The following is a 27,330-nucleotide window of genomic DNA, read 5'->3' as shown; positions in this document are numbered from 1 at the left end:
TGCACACCTGCCATGGAGAAAGGCCTAGGCTCTGCTCAGCTGCTCAAGGCAGACTCTGATAAATCATAGGGCACAGCAAAAGAGGGCAGCATTCCCTCCAGGAACCTGCTCGGCCTTCTTTGATTTCATTCTTCTACCTCCAAAACTAGGAGAGAAACTAGGCCTGTTTCTCAGGCCACCAAGTGTGGAAATTTGTCCCAGTGGCTACAGAAGACCAATGTGACAAAGTACAACCCAGTGTTTACAAAAGTTCAAGTGCAATTCAGTACAGAAGGCTGAGGGGAAACAGGGAGAAGCAGCAGACACACGTCAGATAAATACACACTCGTCCACAGCTTTTGACATATACAAAACAAACGCAAATGGGTCAGAACCTAAACATAATCAGAGTAGTGGCGCACGCCTGTAACCCTGATGCTCAGGAGGCAGAGACGGGAGGATCGTGAATTCAAGGCCAGCTGTGGGCTACAAACAAACAAACAAATAAACACAAAACAAGGGGAAAATATTGAACACAAAGCCAAAGCTGTGGCTGGGCCTGGAGGTGGATACCTGTAACCCAGGCACTGAGGCAGTTAAAGCGGGAGGATTACAGAGTTCAAGACCAGCATGGGCTACAAAGTGAATACCATGTCAGCCATGGTGCAAACAAACAAGAAAAAAGCAAAACAAAATACTAAGTATAAAAACAAAGCCATGAACTGGGCAGTGGTAGCACACACCTTCAATCCCAAAGCTCAGGAGACAGAGGCAGGCAGACCTCTGTGAGTTTGAGGCCAGCTTGGTCTACAAAGCGAGTTCCAGACAGCCAAGCTACACAGAAAAACCCTGTCTCAAAAAACCGAAAACAAAACAAACAAACAAAGCCATGAAAAATCTTGCAGAGTTGCTGGTGGTCATGTCAGAGGAGCTGCAGGTGGCAACTGACTTCAGGGGATGGGCCCATTAGTCTGCCGGGCACTGATGGGTAAACCTCCTGATAGGCAAGCCTCGAGAACCTCAGCCCCAGAATGTCTCTTGCTACTGTTGTGCCTTTTCATGGCCACCGGCACAGAACCTTACAAGAAAACCCTGTTCCCTCCTGTTAAGCCAGGATTTCTTAGTTATGATGCCAAAGCATGAGCCACACAATTTATAACTTTAATAACCTGACTTCTTAAAATAAAAAGTTTTTATTTGGAGGAGGAAGGATTGTAGGAGCCAGAGGGGTCAAGGACACCACAAGGAAATCCACAGAATCAACTAGACTGGGCTCATAGGAACTCAGAGACTGAACTGACAACCAGGGAGCCTGCATGGACTGACCTAGGCCCTCTGCATATGCATGACAGTTGTGGAGCTTGGTCTTCTTGCGTGACTCCTAACAGTGGGAGCAGGGGCTGTCTCTGACTCTTTGACTGGTTTTGGGGAACCTAGTCCTCATACTGGGTTGCTTTGCCCAGCCCTAATACCACGGGAGGTGTTTAGTCGTACTGCAACTTGATACACCATGTTTTGTTCACATCCATGAGAACCCATCCCTTTTCTGAACGGAAATGGAAGAGTGGATGGGGGCGTAGAGGGGAAGTGTAGGGGAGGAACAGGAGAAGGGAAGGGAAACTGTAGTTGGGATGTAAAATAAATAAATTAATTTATTAATTTAATAATTTTTTAAAGTCTGTTTTTTATGAGTCACTGCTGAGAGAATGAAAATGCAATTTACAGATGAGAGGGAAGTGAAGTTATGTTCTGATTATATTTCAAAGGCCCCTCAGGCTCGGTAATAAATAATTAACTTTTTTTTTATTTTTGGTTGTTCGAGACAGGGTTTCTCTGTGTAGCTTTTTGCGCCTTTCCTGGAACTCACTTGGTAGCCCAGGCTGGCCTCGAACTCACAGAGATCCGCCTGGCCCTGTCTCCTGAGTGCTGGGATTAAAGGCGTGCGCCACCACCGCCCAGCTAAATAATTAACTTTTTAAAGTCAGCAAAAATATTTTATTTTATTTTTAAATGTGGTTATTGTTTATGTATTTATTTACTTGAGACAGGGGCTCACTATGTTGCCCTAGCTGACCTCAATTTCACAGAGATCCTCCTGTCTCCACCTCCCAAGTGATGAGATTAAAGGCAGGTACCACCTTGTCTAGTTATTTTTTTAATATGTACATATGTGTATGACGGGGAGTGCACACATAAGTACAGCATCCAAGGAAGCCAGAAGAAGGTGTCAGATCCCCTAGAGCTGGAGTTAATGGGGATTGTGAGCTGCTAGACATAGGTCCTGAGGACCAAACCTGGGTCCGGACTCTGCAAGAAAAACAAGAGCTTGTAACAGCTGAGCCATTGCTTTAGCCCCAGGCAAAATGATTTTAACAACCTCTTCACTAAATAAGACAAGCCACAGAAAGCTATACAGAAGCTCATGTTGTCAGGGAAATGCAAATCAAAACCACAGGGTGCTAATACACCCTGATTACAACATCCGTGTCAAAGCCAGCGATGCTGAGGCTGGGAGAGGCACAGAGCACCTACATCTCTTAAAGCCAGTGACTTCTGTCCTCGTTCCCCACCCTCTCTCCCACCCCACCCAAGAAAGCAATTCTTCACATACAGCACATGGGAAAAACAACTCCATCTCAAGAAAGAAATTTCTCTCACAGTGAGCACAGGAAACTTGCTTAAGAGACACTTTAACAGAGGAAGTTTAGACCCTCAGTCAGTCTACCCTGTGAATAGAGGTGTGGACACCCGTGCCACAGAGGAAATGCTGAGGATGTGGCCCAACACATTTGTAGATGACATCATTGTGCATTGTCAGGAGGCTGGACATCCTCACGAGAGGAATAAGACAAAGGATAAAGCCGTGTGGGGACCTGTGAGGACAGAAAAACTCCAAGGAAGACCAGATGAAGCCTGCGGCAGCTGTCTCAGGCATCGTGAGGGCTCATCTAGCTTGTCAGTTTGACTACATCTGGAGTCAACTAAAATCCAAGCTGCTGGTGAGGTCTTTTTGTTTGTTTGTTTGTTTGTTTGTTTTTGTTTTTGGAGACAGGGTTTCTCTGTGTAGCTTTGCACCTTTCCTGGAACTCACTTGGTAGCCCAGGCTGGCCTTGAATTTACAGAGATCCACCTGGCTCTGCCTCCCGAGTGCTGGGATTAAAGGCGTGCACCACCACCGCCCGGCTTGTGAGGTCTTTTTTTTTTTTTTTTTTAAATTAAGAAAAATTTTTATTCATTTTGCCAAAGAACCCCCTCTTTCCTTCTCCTACCCCTCCAGCCTCCCCCTCCCAACCCACCCCCCAGATGAGGTCTTTTCTTAATTAGATTATTTGAAACAGGAAGACCCACACCTTCTGGCACAGCCCAGATAAAAGGACATAGAAGACTTTGCTTTGAACCTGCTTCCCTCACTCTCGATGGCAAGTTCATCTGTCGTGTGCTGTGGCCAGTGATAAACCCAATTTCTTCAGGATTCCAGTGCAAACCAGCAGTCCTTCATGAATCCTTCAGGACTCCAGCTCAAGATACCCAGCCTTGTGGACTGAGCAGCTACCAGACTCTCAGGCTTTCTGTCATGCCACAGCCATTGCTGGGCTATCAGACTATATCCTCTGAGCCAGGCTTATAAATCCCATAGGTAAATTATATATATAAAATCTATGGATGCTCTTTGAGCTAGTAACCCCATCCCCAGGAATGGAAGAGATTTACACCTGCCTTGAGGCAGATATAGATAAGGGTAGAAAGTTCAGCTGGGGCTGGGCGGTGCTGGTGCACGCCTTTAATCCCAGCACTAGGGAGACAGAACCTCGTGGATCTCTGTGAGTTCGAGGCCAGCCTGGTCTACAGAGTGAGATCCTGGATAGGCTCCAAAACTACACAGAGAAACTCTGTCCTCAAAAAACAAACAAACAAACAAACAAAAAAACAAACTAACAAATCAGCTGGACTGTCTTCAATGTTTAAGGACCAAAATACCATACATACCAGATGGCTCACCTATTGCACACCAAGGGGTTGCCACAGGGAAATGAGCCCATGGCCATTCAAAGACACAAACACTCAGAGAGGTTTTACCCAGAATGGCACCAAACACAAACAGCCTGCATGTCCACCTTCAATGAATGGACAAGCTATGGCCTGCTAACACAGTGGGATAATATGCAGACAAACGTTGCTTGGATGAATCTCAGAATAATCATGCCAGCCAAAAAAAAAAAAAAAAAAAAAAGGAGGGGGGACTATCCCGTATCACTGCTTACATGCAGCATTCTATAGAATGAGTCTCTGGTATTGCAAGCGGTTCAGGTGCTTGAGGGTATGAGTCAGGACTGAGGGGTGGAAAGGGCCACAGAGAGGCCAGGGAGGGAGGTGCACAGCACAGATTCTGTAAAGTGCCAGCTTCAAGTGTTCAGAGATCAAGACTTCTCAAAGCGTGCATTTTAAAGACGTGCCGCTTATCTCACTCAGTCACACCTCAACGAAGTCACAAAAGAAGAAGTTAAAATGAAAGCTGATGACCTCAGTGTTCCCAGCATTCGTGGGGTGGCCCTGCACACTGGTAGAGATGGGTGGACCTGGGACCAATGTGCTTCTGGTCCTCAGCCCCAGTCAGCCCTCAAACCCCGACCTGCACCCACCCTGAGGCCTGGATGGACCCATCCCATCCCCACCTGTGGCTCTGCTTCTTCCTTGGGATTGTTGGCTGCATTCACGAGGGTGGATAGGGAAGAAGCAGGGAATAGAGTTCAGACAGCTGTGGGTATGGTGGAGACAGCCCTCTGGGAGACAGACTTCAGTGAATCAGCTTTGTTCTAGAGTATAGGAAATATATAGGACTGGGGAGCCAGGGGAAAACTCTAATTTGCATTAAGAGTCACGCTCCTATCATAAGGCTTCATAAGTGGCAGCAGGTCCTATAGCAAAGCTCCTAGTTTCAGTCTTAGTTGTCATATGTGCAGCAGAGGAGGCTTCCAGCAGGGAACTGTGCCAAGGGTCACCCTGGAGACAAATCAGGCATCCAGGCCTAGAGGCAGCTTTCAGATAAGGTCAGTCCTCAGCGCCCAGGGATATTCTCCAGATAAGGGCAGGTACAGAGCTGGAAGTTTTGCTGGGGAGTGGGGGTTGGAGGAGTCCTATGTTGTCAGTCTTTGGAAAAAGCTGCCAAGTCTTGATAGACTGCAACCTCGGACTAGCCAGCCAGGCCTCCCAACACCCACCTGCTCTCTGCCCCTTGGTGTGTAGGCTCCTCACCCTCTGGAGGAAGCTCTGGGCTTACCTTCTAGGCCTCTGTGAAGGGATTGTTGGGGACATAGCTGCAGAGTCTCCTGAGGAAAAAAAACAGATTCTCCACACAAATGGTAGAGAACATAAGGTCCAGGGGACCTATGACCCCCACCTCAAAGCAGTCTCCTTCTGTTTTAGGGTCTCTATTGCTGTGATAAAACACCACGAATAATGGCAATTTGGGGAGGAAAGGGTTCACATCAGCCTACAACTTTCAAGTCACATTCCATCACTGGGGAAAGTCAGGCAGGAACTGATATAAGAACTGAAGCAGAGGCCAGGGGGTGCTGCTCACTGGCTTGCTCTTGTGACTTGTTCAGTTTGCTTTCTTATACAACTCAGGACCACCTATCCAGGGGTGGCACCGCCCACATTGATCTGGGCCCTCCCACATCAATCATTAATCAAGGCAGTACCCCACAGACTTGCCTACAGGCCAGTCTCACAGAGACATTTCTCAAGAGTCCCTCTTCCTAGATGTCTAGGTTTGTGTCAAGTTCACAAAAATAAACCAGGAAATTTGATCCCTTGTCAACTTGACACACAAATACATACTTATTACACAATGACCCTTCTTTCTTGTTCATCCCCAAGATAGCATATTAATATTGATATCACAATTACAAAAGCATTCCAACTAAAGTCTCATAGTCTTTAAATTTTCAAACACTTTAAAAGTTCAGTATCTTTAAAACAGCTAAAGTCTCTCTAAAATTCCAAATTTAGGTGCCTTGAGATAAAAAATAAGTTACATGCATTCTTACTCCAAGAGGGAAGAACCAGGACCCAGTTACTTTCAAAGTAGAGAAAAACCAAAGCCCAACACTGTAAGGCTATGCATCAGACTAGGCTCCAAAGAGCTTGCCACAGCACTCACGGCACAGCTCTAGACTCAGGCCAGCTCTACTCCACAGATGTGGTAGTCCTTTGACAATCATCCCGTGGTATTTCCAAATTGCTGGGGTCTGCACTGCAATTGGGCTGTATCTTTACCAACAGCCACTCATGGGCTCTCTTCAGGGACTCCCACTTCCACACCACCTGGAAGACTCTTCTACATGAACAAATCCCAAAAGCCCATCACAATTGCACCCCTTTCTGATCTCCACATGAAACACATTAATGGCCCATTCTTGTGCGCCATCTGACCCATAGACTTCTCACCATGTTCCTGTGGGGAGACTTTAATGATTTCTGTTTTATAGATGAGAAGGAAAAAGAGGGTGTTATGAGAGTGGAGGCTCTTGGTCTCACACCTCACACACAAGGCAAATGCTCCACCATGCAGCTCACACACAAGGCAAGTGCTCCACCATGCAGCTACAGTCAGTCCTTTCAAAAAAAAAAAAAAAAAAAAAGCGTAATATCTAATTTGTTCTCCTAACAACTCTTGGTGTGGAGTGAACAGTGCCAAGTATCCACTCTATTGTGAGTCCAAAATGCAACCCTTTTTCATCTTCCAGTATGAAAACTACCAACAGTGGTCTCCATCCCTCACCTCTCTGCTCTGGCAATCACCTTTCTAGTCTATTTCCATGAATTTGACAAATCTAGATACCTCCTATGAGTGACAACCTATGTTTATCTTTTTTTTTTTTTTTTCCTTTTTTTTCCACTCAGGGTCTTACATATCCCAGTCTGGTCTTGAACTTGCTGTATAGCCAAGGATGACCTTGAACTCCTGCTCCTCCACTTTGTGAGTGTTGGGGTTATAGACTAGCACCACCATACTTGGTTTATGCGGTGCTGAGGGTTAAATCTAGGTTCTGTGCATGCTAGACAAACACTCTGAAAGGTTAGCTACATCCCTCATTTGCCTTTGGTGTCTGGCTTATTTTACATAATTCCTTGAGGTTCATGCTTATCTACTGAGGTGTATGTTAGCATTTCCCAGAGTTCCCTTTTTGCAAAACACCTACAGACAAGTGGCTCATACAGTGTCATGAATGTCCTTTGTGCCTCTAAAATGCACACCTGTAATCCTTGCTCTTAGAAGGGCTGAGGCAGGAGGATTGTGAATTCAAGGCCAGCCTGGGCTACATAGTTGTAACCTTTTCTCAAAAAACTCCCTACAAGATCTCCCAGAACCAGCCAAACACAAACATAGAAGAGATTTTCCCCCAAGCACCTGAAGTGAAGGCAGACTTCGGCCTATGAAGAGTCACGTGGGCTGATTAAGCATTGTTGTGGAATATTAGTTGAAGATGTGTTGCATTTGTTTACCTATGAAATTTTTGCTTAATGCTACAAAGATGTGTTGCATTCTTTTATGTTGCATTTGTTTAACTCTGCGAAGCTGTGTTACTGTGCCTGTCTAAAACGCCTGATTGGCTTTTTCCTCCTAGCACCGCCTGGCCTGCAGGTCTATGTGGAGCCGCGGCTGCGGGTTGCTGTTCATAGGATGGGGTTTGTGAAAGTTGTCAAGAATAAGGCCTACTTCAGGAGATACCAAGTGAAAGTTAGAAGGTGGTGAGAGGGTAAACTGACTACAAAGCTCGGAAACGACTGGTGATCCAAGGCAAAAATAAGTACAGCACACCCAAATACCGGAGGATAGTTCGTGTAACCAACAGAGATGTCATCTGCCAGATTGAGTATGCCCATATAGAAGGGGACATGATTGTGTGCACAGCATATGCACATGAGCTGCCAAAGTACGGTGTGAAAGTTGGCCTGACAAATTATGCTGCAGCCTATTGTACTAGACTGCTGCTGGCCTGCAGCCTTCTCAGCAGGTTTGGTATGGATGAGATCTATGAATTCAGGCCAAGTGGAGGTGACTGGAGATGAATACAATGTGGAAAGCATTGATGGCCAGCATGGTGCCTTCACTTGCTGTTTGGATGCAGGTCTTACCCGAACTACAACCGGCAATAAAGTTTTTGGGGTTCTGAAGTAACACAAACAATATTAGGTCCAGCCTATATTGTTTGCTCCCAGGGTCTGCAGAAGTGTCTATCAACCAGCTGAGGATTCTAATCTGAGGGATATTCAATGAATCTAAGCACACTGAGTTCTTTAGTCCATCACTTTATTCTTCTATGGAGATTCTAGCTGCACAGTTTCTTTTCTGCTCTCTTACTTCGCTCCTCTCGGTCCCTCCTGCTCTCGGTCCCTCCTGCTCTCGGGCCCTCCTGCTCCCGGGCCCTCCTGCTCTCGGTCCCTCCTGCTGTTCCCTCATCATTCTACCTGGTTCTTTCCATCTCTGTCCTCATCTCTGGTCTTCTCCATCAATCCTATCCTCCCCGTGCTCTCAGAGAACCAGTATATATACCCACACAGTAATTCTTTGATAAAGCAGTGTGAGGCTTGAAGTTTCCAGGGTCTCAGAGAGAGGTGATAAGAACCCACACATAAAGCAATGAATTGTCAGCTTCCAATTACAACCCAAAAGGAGAGTGACAAAAGGGGAGTTCTCTGGTAGGTCAACTAAAGGCTAAGGTCAATTAGGGAATTTACGTGCTCAAACTATAATCTAGAAATGGCTAGGGGTCAGTAAGTCACAAGAAAGTCAACTGTCTTTGGTGCCGCTCCCCCCCCCCCCCCCGCTGCAGCTGCTTTCTGATGGGAGGGGGACGTATGCTAGGTGGCTAAGCAACCTATGTCAGAGCATGTAGTATTTGGTTAGTAAAAGCACTTTTGCTCAGAGTAATTGCCGAGCAGAAAAATCTAGGAATAGCACCTGGCTGAGGAGTAATAAAAACTTAATTTGCACAAGAAAGAAGCTGGTACCTATTGTCATCTGGCCTTGTAGGCAGTCTCCTTGGGCCAGTGGGAAGTAACTGCCTTAACTCAGTATCTAGCAAATGGCTAGAACCTCACCCCAGGGATGTGAGCAGTAAATCTCTTAAATTAGGGTCTTATGTAAATAACCCAGGGTGAAGGTAAGGGGTTTAATTGTTAGTGGTTCTTTTCTCTATCTGTGAGTGAGATAAGCTAATGTTTATCTATGTGCAGGTTTGTCCTTGGAAAAAGGTATCTTTGCTGAAGGTATCTTTTTGTCTGGAGAATGGCCCTGGACAGATAATATGTTAATGAAAAGTAAACACAGCTGGGGACAGTTGTCCAATTACCCCCAAATGTATAGGGAAAGTTGTGCCCATAAGATTGAGATGTAATCGTGAGATTACATGTACACATAACATGGAAATGCACGGTTAATGAGGAGAATCATAGTTGTTATTGCATAAGAAGTTTGCAAGAGATAGCCAGTTCATTCAAAAGGCAGTAATTCCATAACACTTTGCATGATGGTTTCCTTTAACAGAACCTTGGTTCTGATAGGTTGACTTTCTGAACACTAGTTGTCACTGCTGTATACTCTCATGGACTTTTGCTACTAGCGGCTCTCAATACTGAAGGGAGCTGTGGATGAAGGCTTGTCTATTCCTCATAGTACCAAATGATTCCCTGGTTATGATTCTGAAAGCAAGGAGTTCAATGCAGAAGTACACTGTAAGCACATCATGGGTGAGAATGTTGCAGACTACATGCGCTACCTGATGGAGGAAGACGAAGATGCTTATAAGAAACAGTTCTCTCAGTACCTCAAGAACAACATGACTCCAGATATGATGGAGGAGATGTATAAGAAAGCTCATGCTGCTATCCGAGAGAATCCAGTCTATGAGAAGAAGCCCAAGAGAGAAGTGAAGAAGAGGTGGAACCAACCCAAAATGTCTCTTGCCCAGAAGAAAGATCAGGTTGCTCAAAAGAAGACAAGCTTCCTCAGAGCTCAGGAAAGGGCTGCTGAGAGCTAAAGCAATTTTCTATGAAGATTTTTTCATAAAGATAATACATTTATTGGCTAAGCAGATGATAGATAGATAGATAGATAGAGCACCTGATTGGTCTAATAAAGAGCTGAACGGCCAATAATGAGGCAGGAGAAAGGATGGGAGGGGCTGCCAGGCAGAGAGAATAAATAAGAAGAAGGAGGAGGAGGATTGAGAGAAGGAGAAAGAGAAGACAATACAAGGAGCCAGCCACACAGCCACACAGCCAACCACAGAGTAAGAAGGAAAGAAGGACATACAGAATAAAGAAAGGTAAAAAGTCCAGAGGCAAAACACAGTTAAAGAGAAACAAGATAATTTAAGTTAGAAAAGTTGGCTAGAAATAAGCCAAGCTAAAGCCAGGCATTCATAAGTAAGAATAAGTCTCTGTGTGTTTATTTGGGAACTGGGTGGCAGGCCCCCAAAGAGTTAAAACAACAAAACAAAACAAAACAAAAACAAAAACAAAAAATCCAAAGAACATTGCTCTGATGTGATGGGCTCTCCGTACCCAAAGATTCAGCCAACCCTACACAGAAACTCTTTTTAACGTGTTACACATTGATATGTTTACACCTGGACCAGCTTCTTTCTTATGATTGCTCCCTGGACATTAACAGAGATTTACACTGCACAGGCATTGTAAGTAGTCTAGAGAAGTTTAACATTTGCAGGAAGTGTGTAGGCAATGTGCAAATATGTGAGGGACTCAGGGCTTGGTGTGGCAGTCCTGGAACGGGTCCCCCTGAGGATAATAAGGAATTTACTCTGTGGCACAGCTGAGCAGAAGTTATGTAGCTGCAATTGTATTTGCAGTCCACACATGCCTGGCTTTCCATGGGAGAGAGAGACACATGCTGGGGGATGCTTGTGGGAAGGAGGGGAGGGAGAGGAAGCCACAGTGGGGTAGGGGAGGCTGGGTGCTTGAAACCTGGGGCAACTGAGGGGCAAGAGCTGGGGACCTACAGAAGGTGTCAGAAGCTGTGTGAGATGGAGCAACAAGGAGCCATGACCAAGAGGGGTTGGCTTCCTAAGATGAGGGCACTCCCATCCTTTCCCTCTGTGGCGCAGGGAGAAAGAGCTGTCCCCAGGTGGCATATGATTCTCTTCCAAACAGGTATAGCAGGTGTTTCTGGAGCTGCACAAATAGGCTGACATATCACCAACACCCTCAACTTCTCATGAGTCTTAGCTATGACTGGCCCATGGCACAGGAGTAACTTCCTCCACATGATCACAGTTCACACCCCACCTCTTCAAGATACAGGCCAGACTATCATTCAAGAAGTCTGCCTTCTTTATAGGAGCTTTAGGTGGCTTTCAAGAATACAGACAAGTGGAACAAGTCGGAATAACTAGGGAACATTTGTAGCTAACTGAAATTTCCACAGGAATGGACACATTCCTTCTCCTCTGCTTAGCACACCTCTTGTTGGGATGCTGGCTTCTTACTCATGTGGGGAGCCGTAGGCAGGAGGTCAGATGAGCATTCTAGGGAATATGCCAGAAGCCCTGCCGGTTATCTGTGCAGAGGTAGAGGAAGGATCCAGAGATCACTGCACAGTGGAACCTGTCTAAATCCAACCAGGAAAGTGTTCTGGGGATGCACTTAGGCCCAGGACCTAAGGAAGACCACTCTATCTCTTCCTGCCCAGGGCCTTGTCCTAGATTGCAGGGTCCACACTAGCCTGTGTCTCTCCCTGTGGGAAAGCTTGTCTCTAAACACCATGGGCCAGTGACTCAGCCACCTCTGTGCAGGGGGGTGGGGCAGGGATATATATTCTTGGAAGGAGGTGAGGAAACCCTGCTTGTATATCCTCTGTGAAGGTTGTGTAGGAAGAGACTGCATTTCCCCCCCTCCACCCCACCCTACCTCCGGAAGTCCTAATGACAGGGAGGTTCCCTCCAGTATCAACCCCCTGTAAAAAGGAGTTGATCAGGACACACAAGTTCTGGAAATGAGCTCATTGGGTCTGCAAGTCTCCCTTGGCCTGTCTGACCTGCTAGGGCAGTTGTTTCCAGCAGTGGGGAGCTGATTCAAGCTCATTGGCTTCATTACGGTTATAATATAAAAAGAAATATTTTATTTGGACAGATAAGGAGCTGGGAGGTTAAAAGGACCGCAGTAGGACAACAAGAAGCACTCAGATTACATTCACACTATTTATGCCTCTCTTCCACAGGCACCTGTTGTCACGTCACCCTTTAGAGTCCCTCTCCTCCCACCTTGTCCACCCATGCCCTTCCTTGTTCAGATCAGGCAGGAACAATGATGCTCTTGGCATCTGGTGGCTGATTGCCTATGCAACTTAACCCATAGGCTGCTGCTTCTAGACCAAGTTGAAGTCCCAATTCCTGACAACCTTTGTCCCATAAACCCTCACGCCCAGAAGGCTGGGAACCAGGAAGCATTTGGCCTCACAAATTCTGCTCCATGTGCAAAGCATCATTGACCCAGAAGACTTAAGCTCTGGAGTGCCTGATGTTGTAGATAGGCAAGGCAGTCGCTCATAAAAACAAACAAACAAGCAAACAAAAACTGTAACTAGCTCATGTCTGTGGTTCTTGCTCCAGGGTCACAGCACTTGACAAATGTCATCCCCACAATTTTTAGAAGTCATTACTGAGGTTTGGGACTATTTTCCCACTTTATTAAAGAGAACCAAGCCTCAGTAAACCAGAGGCTAATTCTCAAACATGTCTGCTTGTCCCCAACTGGTACTTCTGACTGCTAATGTTCTCGGCCTCCAGGGTCTTCCTCTTCCCTAGGAGAGAGTGCAGAAATTGAACACTGCACCAGGCCCCAGAGTTCCTGACTCAGGAGATCTGGGTGTGGTCAGAGCCTGCAACTCCTACAAGCTCCCTGGCACAGCAGCTGTGCCAGGGCACAACCCTAACTGCACTACCCATACAGTACATGGAACCCCAAACCTCCAGCAGACTGCCTGGGTCTCTCACTCTTCTGCTATGGTCATATCCTGGTCTTAACCCAGGAAATCAAGCCAGGACAGTCAGAGAGCCCTCCATAGGAGGCAGACGTTGATACCCACAGTCACATTCAATAAACTGCTTCCAGGACAACACGCTTAACAGCATGTAAAGTCACTCTAGGCTTAACTTGAGCCAAGCTGGCCTCACCGGGCAGAGTTTCCAAGCAACACTGGGGTCAGAGCTCAGCAGGAAATAAGACTGATGGTCTTGCACCTTTACCCAACATGGCAGATCTTATCACCACATGGTTTTTATTCTGGTTTCAGCTATGTTAATGACTAGATGGCCTCTGTTCCCACCCCTGAACCAGACTCTTTCTTATCTGTTTCTGTCCCCCACTGTGTGCCTAACACCTAGAACAGTGGCCAGCATGTGTGATGGAGACAGAAAAACCAATGGACGGAGGGAAGGACAGATAGAGAAGGATGAGCAGCTGGGCATGGTGGTGCTCACCTTTAATCCCAGCTCTTGGGAGGCAAAGGCAGGCAGATTTCTCTGAGTTCTAAGCCAGCCTGGTCTACAGAGTGAGTTCCAGGACAGCCTGTGACATACAGAGAAACCCTGTCTCGGGAAAAACAAAACAAAACAAAAAGGAGGAGGAAGAGGAGCTGACTAGGAAGAGATGAAGGAGACCGGTTCAAAGCTGAGATACCTGGTGGTAGGTCCCAGGACACCCTGAGGATGACTTGGGGGTGGTTCCTGGGAAACTCTGCCTCCCTTCCTTACATTCTAAAACCAGCCCCTCTGAGCAGGTGAAAGGTGTGACCTGGAGGTCCCAGCCTCAAGCTCATCTGGACATGGTGTGGGGGGTGGGGGGTGCTGCATTCAGCTGTTGCTAGGGTTACTCTAACAACATTGCAGATGTGGGTGGGGTGGGGAGGTTTATATGACAGAAGTGTGGCTTTAAAGTCAGAGGCTCAGGGCCTGCAAGGTTGACAAGGACAGCGAGGGAGAACTCTAGACTTCTGCTGGCCATCTCTGGAGTGGTGGCAAATATTGACTATCAACGTGACAGAATCTTGAATCACTCAGGAGACAAACCTCCCAGGCATGTCTGAGAAAGAGTTTCTAGACTGGCCTAATTGAGATGGGAAGACTGGGCCTGAATGTGGGCATTCTGTGGACAGAGGTCCTAGACTGAATAAAAGGTAAAAGCAAGCTGAGCGTTCATCTTTCTCTTCGGTGTCTGACTGCGGAGGCAAAGTGACAGTGCCCTGCTCTCCTGCTAACATGCCTTCCCCACCGTGAAGGGCTATCCTCTCAAACCCGGATCCAGACAAACCCTTCCACATTTAAGGTCAATTTTCTCCGGCATTTTTTGACAGCACAGAAATGATTCACACTTCTGGCCTGTGGCTACGTCATCCGCATCTCATCTTCTTCCTGTGTGTTCCTTCTCTGGGGGCTGTTTCTGAAAGTCAGTAGCCATTGGGTGAGAGCCCATCAAACTACTTTATCTGACTAAGTACACCTGCAGTCATCCTGTTCTAGTCAGGCCACGAGCTGAGGTCCTGGGGTCAGGACTCCAATGCGTCTTTTCCTATTGAGGAGGAAGATGTATTGGAAGCCAGTGAGAGGAGGTCCTGGGGAGATCTCCAGAGACTGTGGTCCCTCAGACTGAGGAAGAAAGAGGTCAGGTGTCCCTTCCTGGGATCCTTGAGGCTGGGAGAGAAAAGCTGAGGGCCAGGCTGGTGCCACCAGTGGGACGCCCAGTTCTCCCGGCGCGAGTGGGATGGGGGTGGGGGATGACAGGATGATGATGATGATGCAATGATGATGATGATGATGACAAAGATAATGATGATGACAATGATGATGATGACAATGATGATGACGACGATGATGATGACGATGGTGATGACGACAATGATGACGATGATGACGGTGACGATGATGACGATGATGACGACAATGATGATGATGATGACGATAATGATGATGATGACGACAATGATGATGATGATGACAACGATAATGATGATGACAATGACGATGATGATGATGACGATGACAATAATGATAATGACAATGACGACGACAATGATGATGACGACGATGATGATGACGACGATGATGATGACGATGATGACGACGACGACGATGACTGCATCCAAGGTCCCCGAATGCTGCACCCCTGGCAAGAGCAAAAGCTGCCAGGGAAAGAAGTCATGCTCAAACTTCAGACTTCCCCTTCTGGAACTTTCCATTGTGGGTAAGATTACAACACTCTTGCTACCTCCTTCTTACACAGGAAGTAAAGAAAGTCGTGCTGGGGAAGGTCTCCCTGAACGGGCAATCACTCCAGCCTCGGGTAAGTTCCTGGGCTTCATCTTCCTTCATCTTTAGTTCTTCCCTTTAACAAGAGGGTTTGCTTGTTTGTTTATTCTGTATGTGTGAGCATCCTACCCGAATGTAGGCATGTGTACCACGTGCCCGCAGAGACCAGAGAGGGTGCCAGACCCACGGAAACTGAAGTTACAGGTGGTTGTGAGCAGGCTTCTGTGTCTGGGACCTGAGCCTGGTCCTCTACGGGAGCAGCCAGCGCTATTCACTGTAGAGTCATTTCTCCAGCACTGGTTTCACTTTTTAAGGATGCTTGTGAGTCTTTATTTTGTTTTTGTTTTGAGACAAAGGTCTATGTAGCCCATCTGGCCTCCAATTCACTATGTGACCTTAAAGAGTTTATCTTCTACCTCTGCCTCCCAAATGTTAGAACTTCAGATCTGCCACCATGCCTTGTAGTGGATAGCCATCCCAGCCTTGGCCTGGAAGTTCCAATGCCCATTGAGGCTTCGGTAATGGTCATGCCCACAAGGCGGGGCTGAGGGAGGAGGCTGAAGACCCTGGATCCAGAGGAGAGGTCTCTCTTGGTTCTGGGACCCTGGACGCAGGAGGTAGACCGAGCAGAGTTCTCCAGAGAACACCGCCAGACTGCGTCATACCTTTGCCAGACCCTACAACCTATCCCTCCATTTGTAAGTTACCCCACAAAATAAACCTCCCTTTTAACTATGTGGAGTGGCCTAAATAATTTCACCAATATCTGGCACCCAATGTGGGGCAAATTCCAAAGGCCTGGGCGGCTCCCTCCCTCAGCCTCCTCCCCTGCTGGTGGGTACCTAAACCTGCCTGCAAAGTTCCATTTAATCGGGGAATGCCTACACGGTTCCATTTTCCAAGAAAGGGAGCAGCTAGTCTGGTCTCGGTTCCCTAGCTTAGCCCCCAGACCAGCGAAAACCTCTGTGAGTGAGGCGTTCCCACTTCTCCCTGAGTGCCGGCTCCCTGCCATCTTGGCTCCTTTCCTCAGCTGCCGCCAAGGTGCTTGGTTCTTCCAAGGAAGCTAAGGCCGCATTGGGGTGAGGTCCTCACTTCATCCAGCAACTAGCACCGTGCTGGCAGTCCCCAACATGGCCTCCATCTCCAAGCTCGCCTGCATCTACTCCACCCCCGTCTGTGTATATCTGCATACTCCGCCCCCCCCTCCCCGTCTGTATATACTCCACCCCTGCTGTGGATACGGCTCTGTGTAAATAAAATTCTGATTGGCCAATGGCCAGGCAGGAAGTATAGGCAGGACAAGAGAGAAGAGAATTCTGGAAGGTGAAAGGCTGGAGAGAGACACTGCCAGCCGCTGCCATGAGAAGCAACATGTAAAGACACTGGTAAGCCACAAGCCATGTGGCAAAGTATAGACTAACAGAAATGGGTTAATTTAAGATAGAAGAAGTAGATAACAAGAAGCCTGCCATGGCCATACAGTTTGTAAGCAATATAAGTTTCTGTGTGTTTACTTGGTTGGGTCTGAGCATCTATGGGCCTGGTGGGTGAGAGAGATTTGTCCTGACTGTGGGCCAGGCAGGAAAACTCTAACTAAAATGGCACCCAACGTGGGGCAAGAGTTTCCACCTAAAACCTAAGAAAAAAGATTCTAAAACGGAGCTAAAATCAGCTTCCTAGTTGTCTCTCTCAAGTTAGCGGCAGCCTGCCGTTTTGAGCTACTATGGTGGGTTCCTGGTGTGTGCATCTGACCTGCAATGTGGCGGGAATGAGGAGTCTACAAGCAGCACTTTACTCTGCTGCATGGTGGATTTAGCCTTTGCTAGTTTAAAAAAAAAAAAAAAAAAAAAAAAAAAGGTCTCTGGGATATGCGCTGCTTTGATAGAACTGCTTCTGATAGTTGATGGTACACATGGCTCCAGACCCAGAGCTGGTGGTAAACTGTACCACCGCCACTTTGGAAAGCTGAGGTGGGTGGAGCCAGCAGCCACAGCTGCGCTTCAGTCTTACAAAGATGGATATTACACAGAGAATCTGGTTTATGTTGTCTTTGGGAGTTTTAACTGCAGAAAAAGATTTGATCGTAAAAGCTGTTGAGTTAAACAAACATGTAAGTTTTAAAGGTACCCTGACTTCAAAATTTGGATATAAGGATATGTTGCTTTGGAAAAGAGTCTCTGTTTTTGTTTCCACAGAAAGCCAGAGGCTATGGCTTTGTTCCAGATTAAGATACATCAGGTTTGATCAGCCAAGACCACCTGAGAGGTCTCCGATGACACCATGGCCCAGATGATCCAACATCCAGAATGGTTTCAAGGCAACTAGCTCAGAGGTTCACCCTAATGGACTACTCCATAATCCTAAAATTTTCTTTGTGTCCCCATAAAATACAGCGCCCCCCTCCAGCAGGAAGTAGTAAGAGAAACTATGCCCACATTCCCAAAATTATCAAGCTGGCTTTGGAGATGGAATTGGCTCACTCCTTCTCTAAACCCAGACATGTTGCTAAAAGAAAAGATGTGGGACAGAAAAAACCAGTATTTTTATTTAAAACAGGTTGATTATAAGTGCGATCTCTTTCTAAAGAAAAAAAGGGCATATGATATAGATATAGGATGTAAGGGTAGATTAATGAACTTTTAAAGAACAACTTGTTTAAAATGTCTTACATTGGTATAGATTTTAGTCTATTGATACAAACTTAAAGTTAATTTTGTTATACTGTATATATATTTCTACACTCATTTGAGGTATTATGTTTATGCAACTCATTTAGATTGTAATGGATAAATTAGTCTTCTTTTTTTTTTTTTTTTTTTTTTAGCTGAGGATTGAACCCCGGGCCTTGCGCTTGTTAGGAAAGTGCTCTACCATTGAGCTAAATCCCCACCCCAATTAGTCTTCTATGATAGTCAAACTTATAGTCATGTTAAGTTTTCTAGGTATACACAGATATATTTCAGATAGACAGGTAATCTTCAAACATTTCTAAGACCTACAGAATATGGTATTTAAAATATTTTTAAAATTTAGACTTTCTGGACAGTGAGACATGTCTGCTCCTGGCAACACTGATTTACTTCAGAGAGGAGGATGGGCATTGAAGACACTTTTTTATTTTCACCTTGGCAAAAATAGCCATTTGGACAAGAAACTGTTCTTGCCTGGACTGCTTGATCAACTGGACATGCAGGACCCATAGAAAGGTGACCACTGAACTTTGCTTGACAAAATGGTCCTTCAGGTTCCTGCTTCTCAGAGGAAACTGCCAGACATTCTACAGGACACTGAAAAAAAGTGACCAAGAGACTCTAGCCCTGTTGGCTGAAGACAAATGCCCCAACTTTACAAAGGAACATTAGGTAATTGTCCAGGCTGCCAGCTGTCTCTGTCTACCTTGCAAGACTCCCGAAAGTTGCTTGCATCCTTCTCCTGGTTCTCAGGTAATATTATATCCTTCTGAAGTCTTTGATGTGGTTGAAGACTAGATAGTTATAATTTTCTCAGTTATGATAAAAGATAAATTAGATATAAAACCTTGGACTCACAAATATAGATAGGATATCTTCTTTAATATTGTAACTATAATTCTTGCTTGATAATTGTTTTATTATATGTAATTTTACTATGTAAAAGTTGAAACCTTCCTTAAAAAAAAAAAAAAAAGAAAGAAAAGGGGAAGTGCTGTGGATATCGCTCTGTGTAAATAAAATTCTGATTGGCCAGTGGCCAGGCAGGAAGTATAGGCGGGACAAGAGAGAAGAGAATTCTGGGAGGTGAAAGGCTGGAGAGAGACACTGCCAGCCGCTGCCATGAGAAGCAACATGTAAAGACACTGGTAAGCCACAAGCCATGTGGCAAAGTATAGACTAACAGAAATGGGTTAATTTAAGATAGAAGAAGTAGATAACAAGAAGCCTGCCATGGCCATACAGTTTGTAAGCAATATAAGTTTCTGTGTGTTTACTTGGTTGGTTCTGTGCATCTATGGGCCTGGTGGGTGAGAGAGATTTGTCCTGACTGTGGGCCAGGCAGGAAAACTCTAACTACAATTCCTGGTTTGTGTGATGCTGGAGATGAAACCCAGGGCTTTGTGCATGCCAGGCAAGCACTCTGCCAACAGCCAGGAACTTCTGTTTGAAGTTTTTTCTCAACACATCCTTCCTTCCAAGGCCATCTCTGGAGGAGGGTTGTCTCTAACCTCCATCTAGACCTTTCAGTCCTACACAGTGACCTCCAGGGATCAGAAAGCTCTGTAAATAGGAGGAAACACTTGAACCTGACACCTGCCTGCCTGAGCCCTCAGCCTGCCTCACGTTGGGGTCTTAACAGAGGAGTAGGGTGAAGTGTCCAGAGGGGACAGGTAGTTCTGGTCTGCCATCCCATCCTGTCCATGGCTCTCTTCCATCTACCTCAATGTGATCACACCCTTGAGAGTGTGCCAGAGAGCCTGGGTCAGTCCCCTGAGATCTGTGAACTGCCCTAGCAGCCCAGTTTTCACTGGTTGGTCAAGACACTACACCTGGACTTCTCACAGCATCCAAAGGGCACCTTGGATATAAGGCTGAGATTTGAAAAGTTTCCAAACCTTACACAGTCCCTGAACCCTGAGGTCACAAAACAGGCAACTGATTCATCTCCTACCTGCTTTTTATCAAAATAAAACAAACAAACAAACAAACAATTTTCACAGTCTAGTGAAGCCAGGCCTTCCCCACTTCCCAGCCTCCACTATAGAAACCGATTCCCAGACCCAGCATCCTCCTCCTCCTGTGCCCTCAGACAGACACTGAGTCACTGGGTTTGGGGAACTTGGCTCTCAGACCAATGAAGCCTGCTCTTGCCATTCTGAGACCAAACTGGGTCTATTCCTTTACTTTCCTCCCTGACTTGTTTCTTACACTCCTACTTGACCTTCCAAACCTGACTGGAGGCTCACCTCCCAGGATGCCTTCCCTGACTCCTGAGGCTGGTACGAGTTGCTGACTGCCCCCTCAGCACACATCCTTAACTCTATCCAAGCTCTTAAGATAGTAAGACAGGCTCTCACTCTGGAGCCCAGGCTGGCCTGGAATTCATGGCGATCCTCCTGCCTCAGCCTCACAAGTGTGCTGGGATTGCAGTTATGATCTACCATGCCTAGCTGAGATCTGTTAATTCTCAGTGGAAAATGATTGGTCTTTCCTGAGCTATGTGGTAGTGATGGGACTGATGTTGAAGCTAACTGACATGGAAGGAGACACACTGGGTGGAATGCGTTATCACTGCTGTCCTGCGTCGGTTCCAAATGAGAAGACCCACGTCCTTCTCATCTCCTGAACCAGCTGGTCCCCTGCCATGGTGACAAAAGCAGGAAGTCCTGGCCAAATGTGGCCCCTGGCCTTGTCCCCCCACTCTACAGAACTGTGAGCTAAAGGAACTCTGTGTTTGTACAGACTATGACATTCTGTTACAGCCTCAGAAAGTGGACTAAAGCAACCATTACTTAAATAGGAGATCTGGTAGACTTTATTAAATATTTGTGTGTAAATGGATGTGTGTTGGGGTCTTATTCCGCAGTGCATGTGTGGAGGTCGGAGGAGAACTAGTCTGTGTTCAGCTCTCTTTCTACCATGTGGATCCTGGGAACTGAACTCAGGTCAGCAGGCTTAGCCACAATGCCTTACTCACTGAACTGTCTCACAGGCATGGATCTGCTACATTTGATAATTAGGAATGACATGAAAATTTCTGCTAGAAAAGAAACAAACTAGCTGGGTTTCATTCTACTTCATAGGGTGAGACACATGTGCAAAGGTCCCCAATAGTGACAGTCAAGTAGGACCTGGTACGTGGTGGTCACATTCCCCAGAGACGGGCCCATTGCTTTTTGGGGGTACCTGGCTCCATCAAGAAGAGAAAGAGGCCTTCCCCAGCTTTGGCCTGACTCGGGATCCTGATAAGAGTGGCTTGTGTGGTTCCCTGTCAGGGCATGCGATGTGCAGTGAACTCAGACACACACTCCCAGAAAACTATAGCTTTGTGACACTGGGGAGTGTCTCAGAGGTCAGCTGGGCCAACTCACAGCACATGGAGAGAACTGAAGTCAGAGAAGGGCCGGGATGCTGGCCTGTGGAACACCTTGGTGAGGAGGTCCATGACTGTCCCCACTCTATCAGCTGGTGACCTCCCTGAGCTGTCTGCCTTCTTTAGGAGCACCTCCTTCCGTCTGAAGCGATGTGGGGTCACTGCTAGCCCCCCTCTAAGCTCTGGTAAAGCCCCTAAGGGCACATCGAGGAACGCTCTATCTGTAGTGTGTCTGAGGGGACCTTCAAGCATGGCCCATGGGCTCCAGCTTCGCCTTTATGGGGGGTGAGGGGAAGAAAAGAGGCCAGCACTCAGTACACACCCTCCAGCTTATCCAGCCTCCAGGTCCCAAAGCCCCTTCTGGGACATCCCTGTCCACAAACAGCAGCGTTTGCTGACTGTTAAGAAATGGGGTCAGCCTTTCTATATTCAGACCCTGAGTGGCCTCTGAGCCTCCTGAGGGCTTTTCCCTCTACAGGCTTTCATAATCCATAATCTCCCTCCTCATATCCCTACACAAGCATCTCTTACACACACACACACACACACACACACACACACACACACACACACACACACATGGTGTGTTAGTGCACTGAAAGATCCCTGAACCATGTCTGGTTTCCTCCTTCAGTGCCTAGAAGATAAGGCACCCCCACCCCGCCATGTGATGACACAGAAAGCCAGTTGGGCTGGCCAGGGTCACCAGGTCCTCTCCTCTACTAATGGACTTGTCCCTGGATATTCATCAGACCCACCTAAGGGTGTCTCCCCAAATTACAGAGGCCCAGACATCACCATTGGCCCCAAATGAGGGGGAGGCTGACATAGCCCAGGCTTCCCCGCCCCATCTAAGCTTCAGGGTATCACCAGAGTGGAGGTGAGCTGTTGAAAATAACTTCTTTTCAGGGGTTGGGGTTCAAGAGGGTCTCTGTGTAGCCCTAGCTGTCCTGGAACTCACTTTATAGGCCAAGTTGGCCTCAAACTACCTCTGCCTCCTGAGTTGCTGGGATTAAAGGCGTGTGCCACCCATGCCCGGCAAAAATAACGTCTTGATAATAATGCTGCAGCTGCAACACCTGCCAACTGTTTGTCTCTTTAGCTCAGGGCTCTGTGCAGGTGTAAGGTGTGTCTATTGTCCTTATCTGAGATCCAGTCCTGGTACTCTCATTGAGGAAGGACTGTGTGGCAGCATCGCTTGGTGCTACCCCCAGAGTCTCCCCACAACCAAGGCTGGCGTCTGCTCACAGCCGGGACAGCATCCAACTGGCCTTCCCAAACACCAAATGTTAAAGAGGGGTGAGTTTTAAAGAAAGGAGGTTTGTTTTGGCTCACAGTTTGGGGCCAAGCTGAAGGAGCTGCATCTGGTGGCAGCCTTCTCTCTGGCAGAGTCCCAAGGCAGGCAGGGCATTACAAGGCCAAGCTGAAGGAGAAGTAACTCCCTTAGAAGTGTGTCCCAAGAGAAGATGGTGTCCACATTGGGTACCTTGGCAGGAAGCCATGCCTCCAGAATGACTGCCCAGTAGGGGATTCCCCAGGACCATGCTGAGGGCCAGACTGGTGGAGGACGGCCAGGGTAGGCCTGAGCTGCATTTCTGACAGGGGCTCGGAAACATTGGCACTGCTGAAGGAGTGAGGCACCATCTGCCCTCAGACCTGCCAGCTTGAGATGTTGGCCACCTCAGGCTGAAGCTCTTGGACACTCCACTCACAGAAAGGCCTGGCTGGGCTGTTCCTTCTGCAAACAGGGAGCATTGACTATCCCTGTGGGAAGCTCACTGCTGGAGCCAGCCCGGGAGGTAGCTCCCCTCCCACCCAGTCCCACCCTACACTGAGCTCCCAGAACTTCTGCAGGAAGTGCTGCCCTAGCTTTGGACTCTGTCTGTTGTCCTGTTCCTTCTTCTTTAAGATTTATTTTTATTTCTGGGTATGTGTGTGCATGAATGCTTCCCACATGCGTGAGTGCCTGTACAGGTCGGATGGAGGAGGATGCCAGATCCCTTGGAACTGGAGTTATAGGCAGTTGTGAACTTCCTGATGTGAATGCTGGAAAGAGAACTGCAGTCCTCTGCAAGTGCAGTGTGTGTCCTTACACGCTGAACCATTTCTCCCACCCTTCACACCACGTTTTAACACAATCTGCCATCTGTGGTGGAACCAATAAAGCCTTCTGTTTGACCGTTTCTGGTTTTCACTCTGAAGGATCTCCATGCATTTAAAATGTATGTTTTATTTTATGTATATAAATGTTTTGTCTGCATCCAAACTGGAGTTATGGATAGCTGTAAGTCACCATGTGGGCGCTAAGAACCAAACCCAGGTTCTCTGCAAGAGCAATAAGTGCTCTTAACTGCTGAGCCATCTCTTTGGGCCCCCTTCACATGTATTTCTCCTGCTAATCTGTTTTGTGTCAGTTTGGGTCCTTGGCCCAGCTCAAGATCCTAAGAACAACAGAGCTGGTGTGGTGTGTACTCCAGTCATCTCAGTTACTCCAGGTTGAGTCGGGAGGAGCCTGAGTTCAAGGCCAGCCTGAACACTATAGCAAGACTCTATCTGGAAACCAAGAGACACATGGAGCACTGGGGGAGTCTTAAAGAAAAGGGTTAGTTTGGCTCCCAGTTCTGATATAAGGTTAAAGATCATCAGCCGGGGATTTCGCTTTGCTTCTAGAATTCCAAGGCAGGGCAGGGTATCATGTGGGGGAAAAAAGAGTGCGTGTGTGTGTGTGTGTGTGTGTGTGTGTGTGTGTGTGTGTGTGTGAATGCTCACGTGGAAGCCTGTACACGAACATGTGTCATCTAGTTGGTCTGTCCATCTTGATGTCCTCACTAAATCTTGGTCATCACCCAAATCATTGCTGCCCTCTGAGGATCAATTTTTGCCCTCTGAAAATACTTTGTACCTTGAGTTCAGTTAACTTTTCAGAGGAGACAAAGTATATTCAGGTCCCAGAAAGGGCAGAGGTGGGCAGGTGTGATTGTTAGCCTTCTCTGCCTGCTCTCCCAGGACTACATGGGAGGGCTGCCAGAGGTCACTGACCAGCATCGCTCCAAGGTGACAGGGTTGGGAGCTGTCACAGCAGAGCCTCTGTTTGCCTGGGCCTCAGGGGTTTCCTGGAATTCAAACTTCTGGTGTGGCAATATGGAACAGCCCCAGGGAAAGCAGAATGCTTGGTCACTGTGCATAGCCATGTCCCAGTGAGGTGACATCTTGAAAGCTTCAAGTGTTCAAGTTCTGTCTGGAGAAAGGGCTTTCAAAGCACCCAGAGTTCTGGGGACTAATTCATGGTTGACTAAAGTGGGGTTTCATCAGAGCACTGTCATCTGAATGGGAAGAAAGGGGATCAGAGAATGGTCTGAAGACAGGGCATAGGGAAGGCTTCCCACACGAGCAGGCTGGTATTCCACCAAGTTTTCAGACCGTTAGAATCATGCTCCAGTGTGTACAGTCTGCCCAAGTACTTCTATTGCACACTTACATCTATTTGTTGCAGGTTCCTTCTCCTTTTCCTCCTCCTCACTTTTTTTCTTCCCATGCTGGTAATGGAAGCCAGGACCTCACTCCGGCCAGGGAGGTGCTCACTTACCCCCCTCCCCCTTCGTGCTTCTATGTCACTTTATTTCCTTGACAATCGTTCTGGGCCAGCACTTAGGTTGCCCTAGCCTTCCTGCCCAGGTAGCCTGTACGGATGTTACACAGTGCCATCCATGGTCTAAGGGCCTCTCTTGGTGATCACTGCCCTGAGATGAGTTTGTCCTATCTCCATCCTCTGCATGCTGTGGGAACAAGTACAACAGGTCGGGCAAGCTTTCCAGCTACCCCATGAGGGCACATCACATCAGAAATGGCACACACTCCTTGGAGTACAGCCACACTCTAGCCCGCTCCGGTTTGATTCTGGGAACTTGGGAGTCATAGGCTTCCTGAGTAGGCAGGATTCCGAGATGCTCTAATAAATTGTATCCCTGGGGGTGGAGCCCAAGGAAGCTTTTGGCCTATAACCTGATGGAAATAAGTGTGCCTTCGTTTCTTTGGCAGAGATTTGAGCTTTCTGGTCTGGGAGAGCTGAGTGCCAACCCCGCTCTTCCATTTCTAGTACTCCTCTCTCCTGTTGGGTATCCTTGCTGCAGATGCTGAACCCAGCCCAGCCCAGGGGGCCCATCAGCTTTCCTTTCTAGCCTGCAGGAGAAGTCCTGCAGGCCATCCTTTATGGGAACTAGTTGTCACAACTCATTGCCAGCCATTGGAGGCTCCGGGGGGCAACTGCTACTTGAAAAGACTTGAAGAGAGAGCGATTTGGTCTTCAGCTCACAAAGTTTACACAGAGATTGTGGATGGTTCTCTCCACTTCCCCTGCCCCATTTATGGATTTGTCTGTTGTTTAAGTTGGGTGCTCAGCATTGAAGTCAGGGCCCCATGCATGCTAAGTTACCACTTAGCTGCACCCCCAGTCTCCCATGTTTCGTATAGTCTCTGTCTCTGTCTCTCTCTGCCTCTCTCTCTCTCTCCCTCCCTCCCTCCCTCCCTCCCTCCCTCCCTCCCTCCCTCCCTCTGTGTGTGTGTGTGTGTGTGTGTGTGTGTGATGCTGTGTAAAAGTGAGTGCATGCCACCATGCCTGTGTGGAAGCTACAGGATAATTCTTCGAAATTCAGTTCTCTTCCTCCACCTTTCCATGGGTTCCAGGGATCAAACTCAGGCTGCCAGGCTTTACCCACAGAGCCATCTGGCAAGCACCCTGCAAGCTTTGTTTTTGAGGACTTTTACATTTATCGGAAAGTTGTGAAGAGACCAGAAAGAGTTTCCCTTTCTCTAGGCGAGTCCTGCCTGGCTTCCTGCTGGGCGGGGCTTGCTACAGTCCCTCAGTTTGTTTTTGGTCTGGTTTCCCCTTTTCAGTGGTAAACCGTCAAGCCGAGAGCAGGCCAGGAGTCTTCACCTGCATCCCTTCCCATGTGCCCACTCACAGACCCATCTGCAGCCTCTGATGGAGCTCACCCACTGAGCAGGGCTTCCTCAGAGCCGAAGGAGCCAAGGGAAGACGTCACGTGTGTGCTTTCTCTGTTTCATTTGAGAGGTGGTATCGGCCTGAACCATGGGACTTAACCACTTCCAGCTTGGTTTTCTTTCTGGCAAATGGGGACAAGCAATCCTTCAGCCATGGCCTTGATAAGCGGTGAGCACTGTGAGCTAGCATCCTGTGCTGCTCTGTCCATCTAGTTCTGCAGGCCACACCACCACGTCCCAAGTGCCTGTGGACTCAGCTCTCTGGGCTCCTCAGCCCCCGGCTGCCCAGGGCACTGAAAAGAAACTCCTTGGTGCCACAGTCTAGAGAGGCCCGAATAGTTATGTTTGACAGTCACCGTCTCAAGTTTCTTTATACACTAAAATACTTCACAAAAACAAAGGTGCAAGTAGTTTTAAAACATTTCACATTCTGATTACTTCTTAAATTTTACTTTTATGTTTATGTGCATCTCTGTGTGTGACTGTGTGTATGCCATGTGCACATGGGTGACGCAGAGTTCAGAAGACATTAACAGATCCCTTGGAGTTGGAAGCCCCCCATGTAGGTTTTAGGAGCCAAATTTGGATTCCTGTGAAGAACAGCAAGCTCTCTTAATTCTCCAGCCCCTAAAAACACATTTTTAGCCTGCTGTGGTGTTACACATCTGTAATTGCTAAATTTGGAAGGCTGAAGCAGCAGGATCATAAGCAAGAGGCCAGCTTGGACTCCACAGTGAGTTCAAGGCCAGCCTGGGCTCCACAGTGAATTCAAGGCTAGCCTGGGCTCCACAGTGAGTTCAAGGCCAGCCTGGGCTCCACAGTGAGTTCAAGGCCAGCCTGGGCTCCACAGTGAGTTCAAGGCTAGCCTGGGCTCCACAGTGAGTTCAAGGCCAGCCTGGACTCCAAAGAAAGGCTGTGTCAAAGCTTTAAATGCGCTTTTCAAGAGTGACGCTGA

At 47.5% G+C, this 27,330-nt stretch overlaps 1 pseudogene; it reads left to right on the top strand.

The window, feature by feature from the left end:
• Positions 1-7,666: 7,666 nt before the first annotated feature.
• LOC118593402 lies at positions 7,667-10,025 on the top strand (annotated as a pseudogene).
• The last annotated feature ends 17,305 nt before the right edge of the window (positions 10,026-27,330 follow it).

Source organism: Onychomys torridus, chromosome 11 (genome assembly GCF_903995425.1).
Source record: "Onychomys torridus chromosome 11, mOncTor1.1, whole genome shotgun sequence".
Lineage (NCBI taxonomy): Eukaryota > Metazoa > Chordata > Mammalia > Rodentia > Cricetidae > Onychomys > Onychomys torridus.
This window is presented reverse-complemented; position numbering and strand designations above follow the sequence as displayed.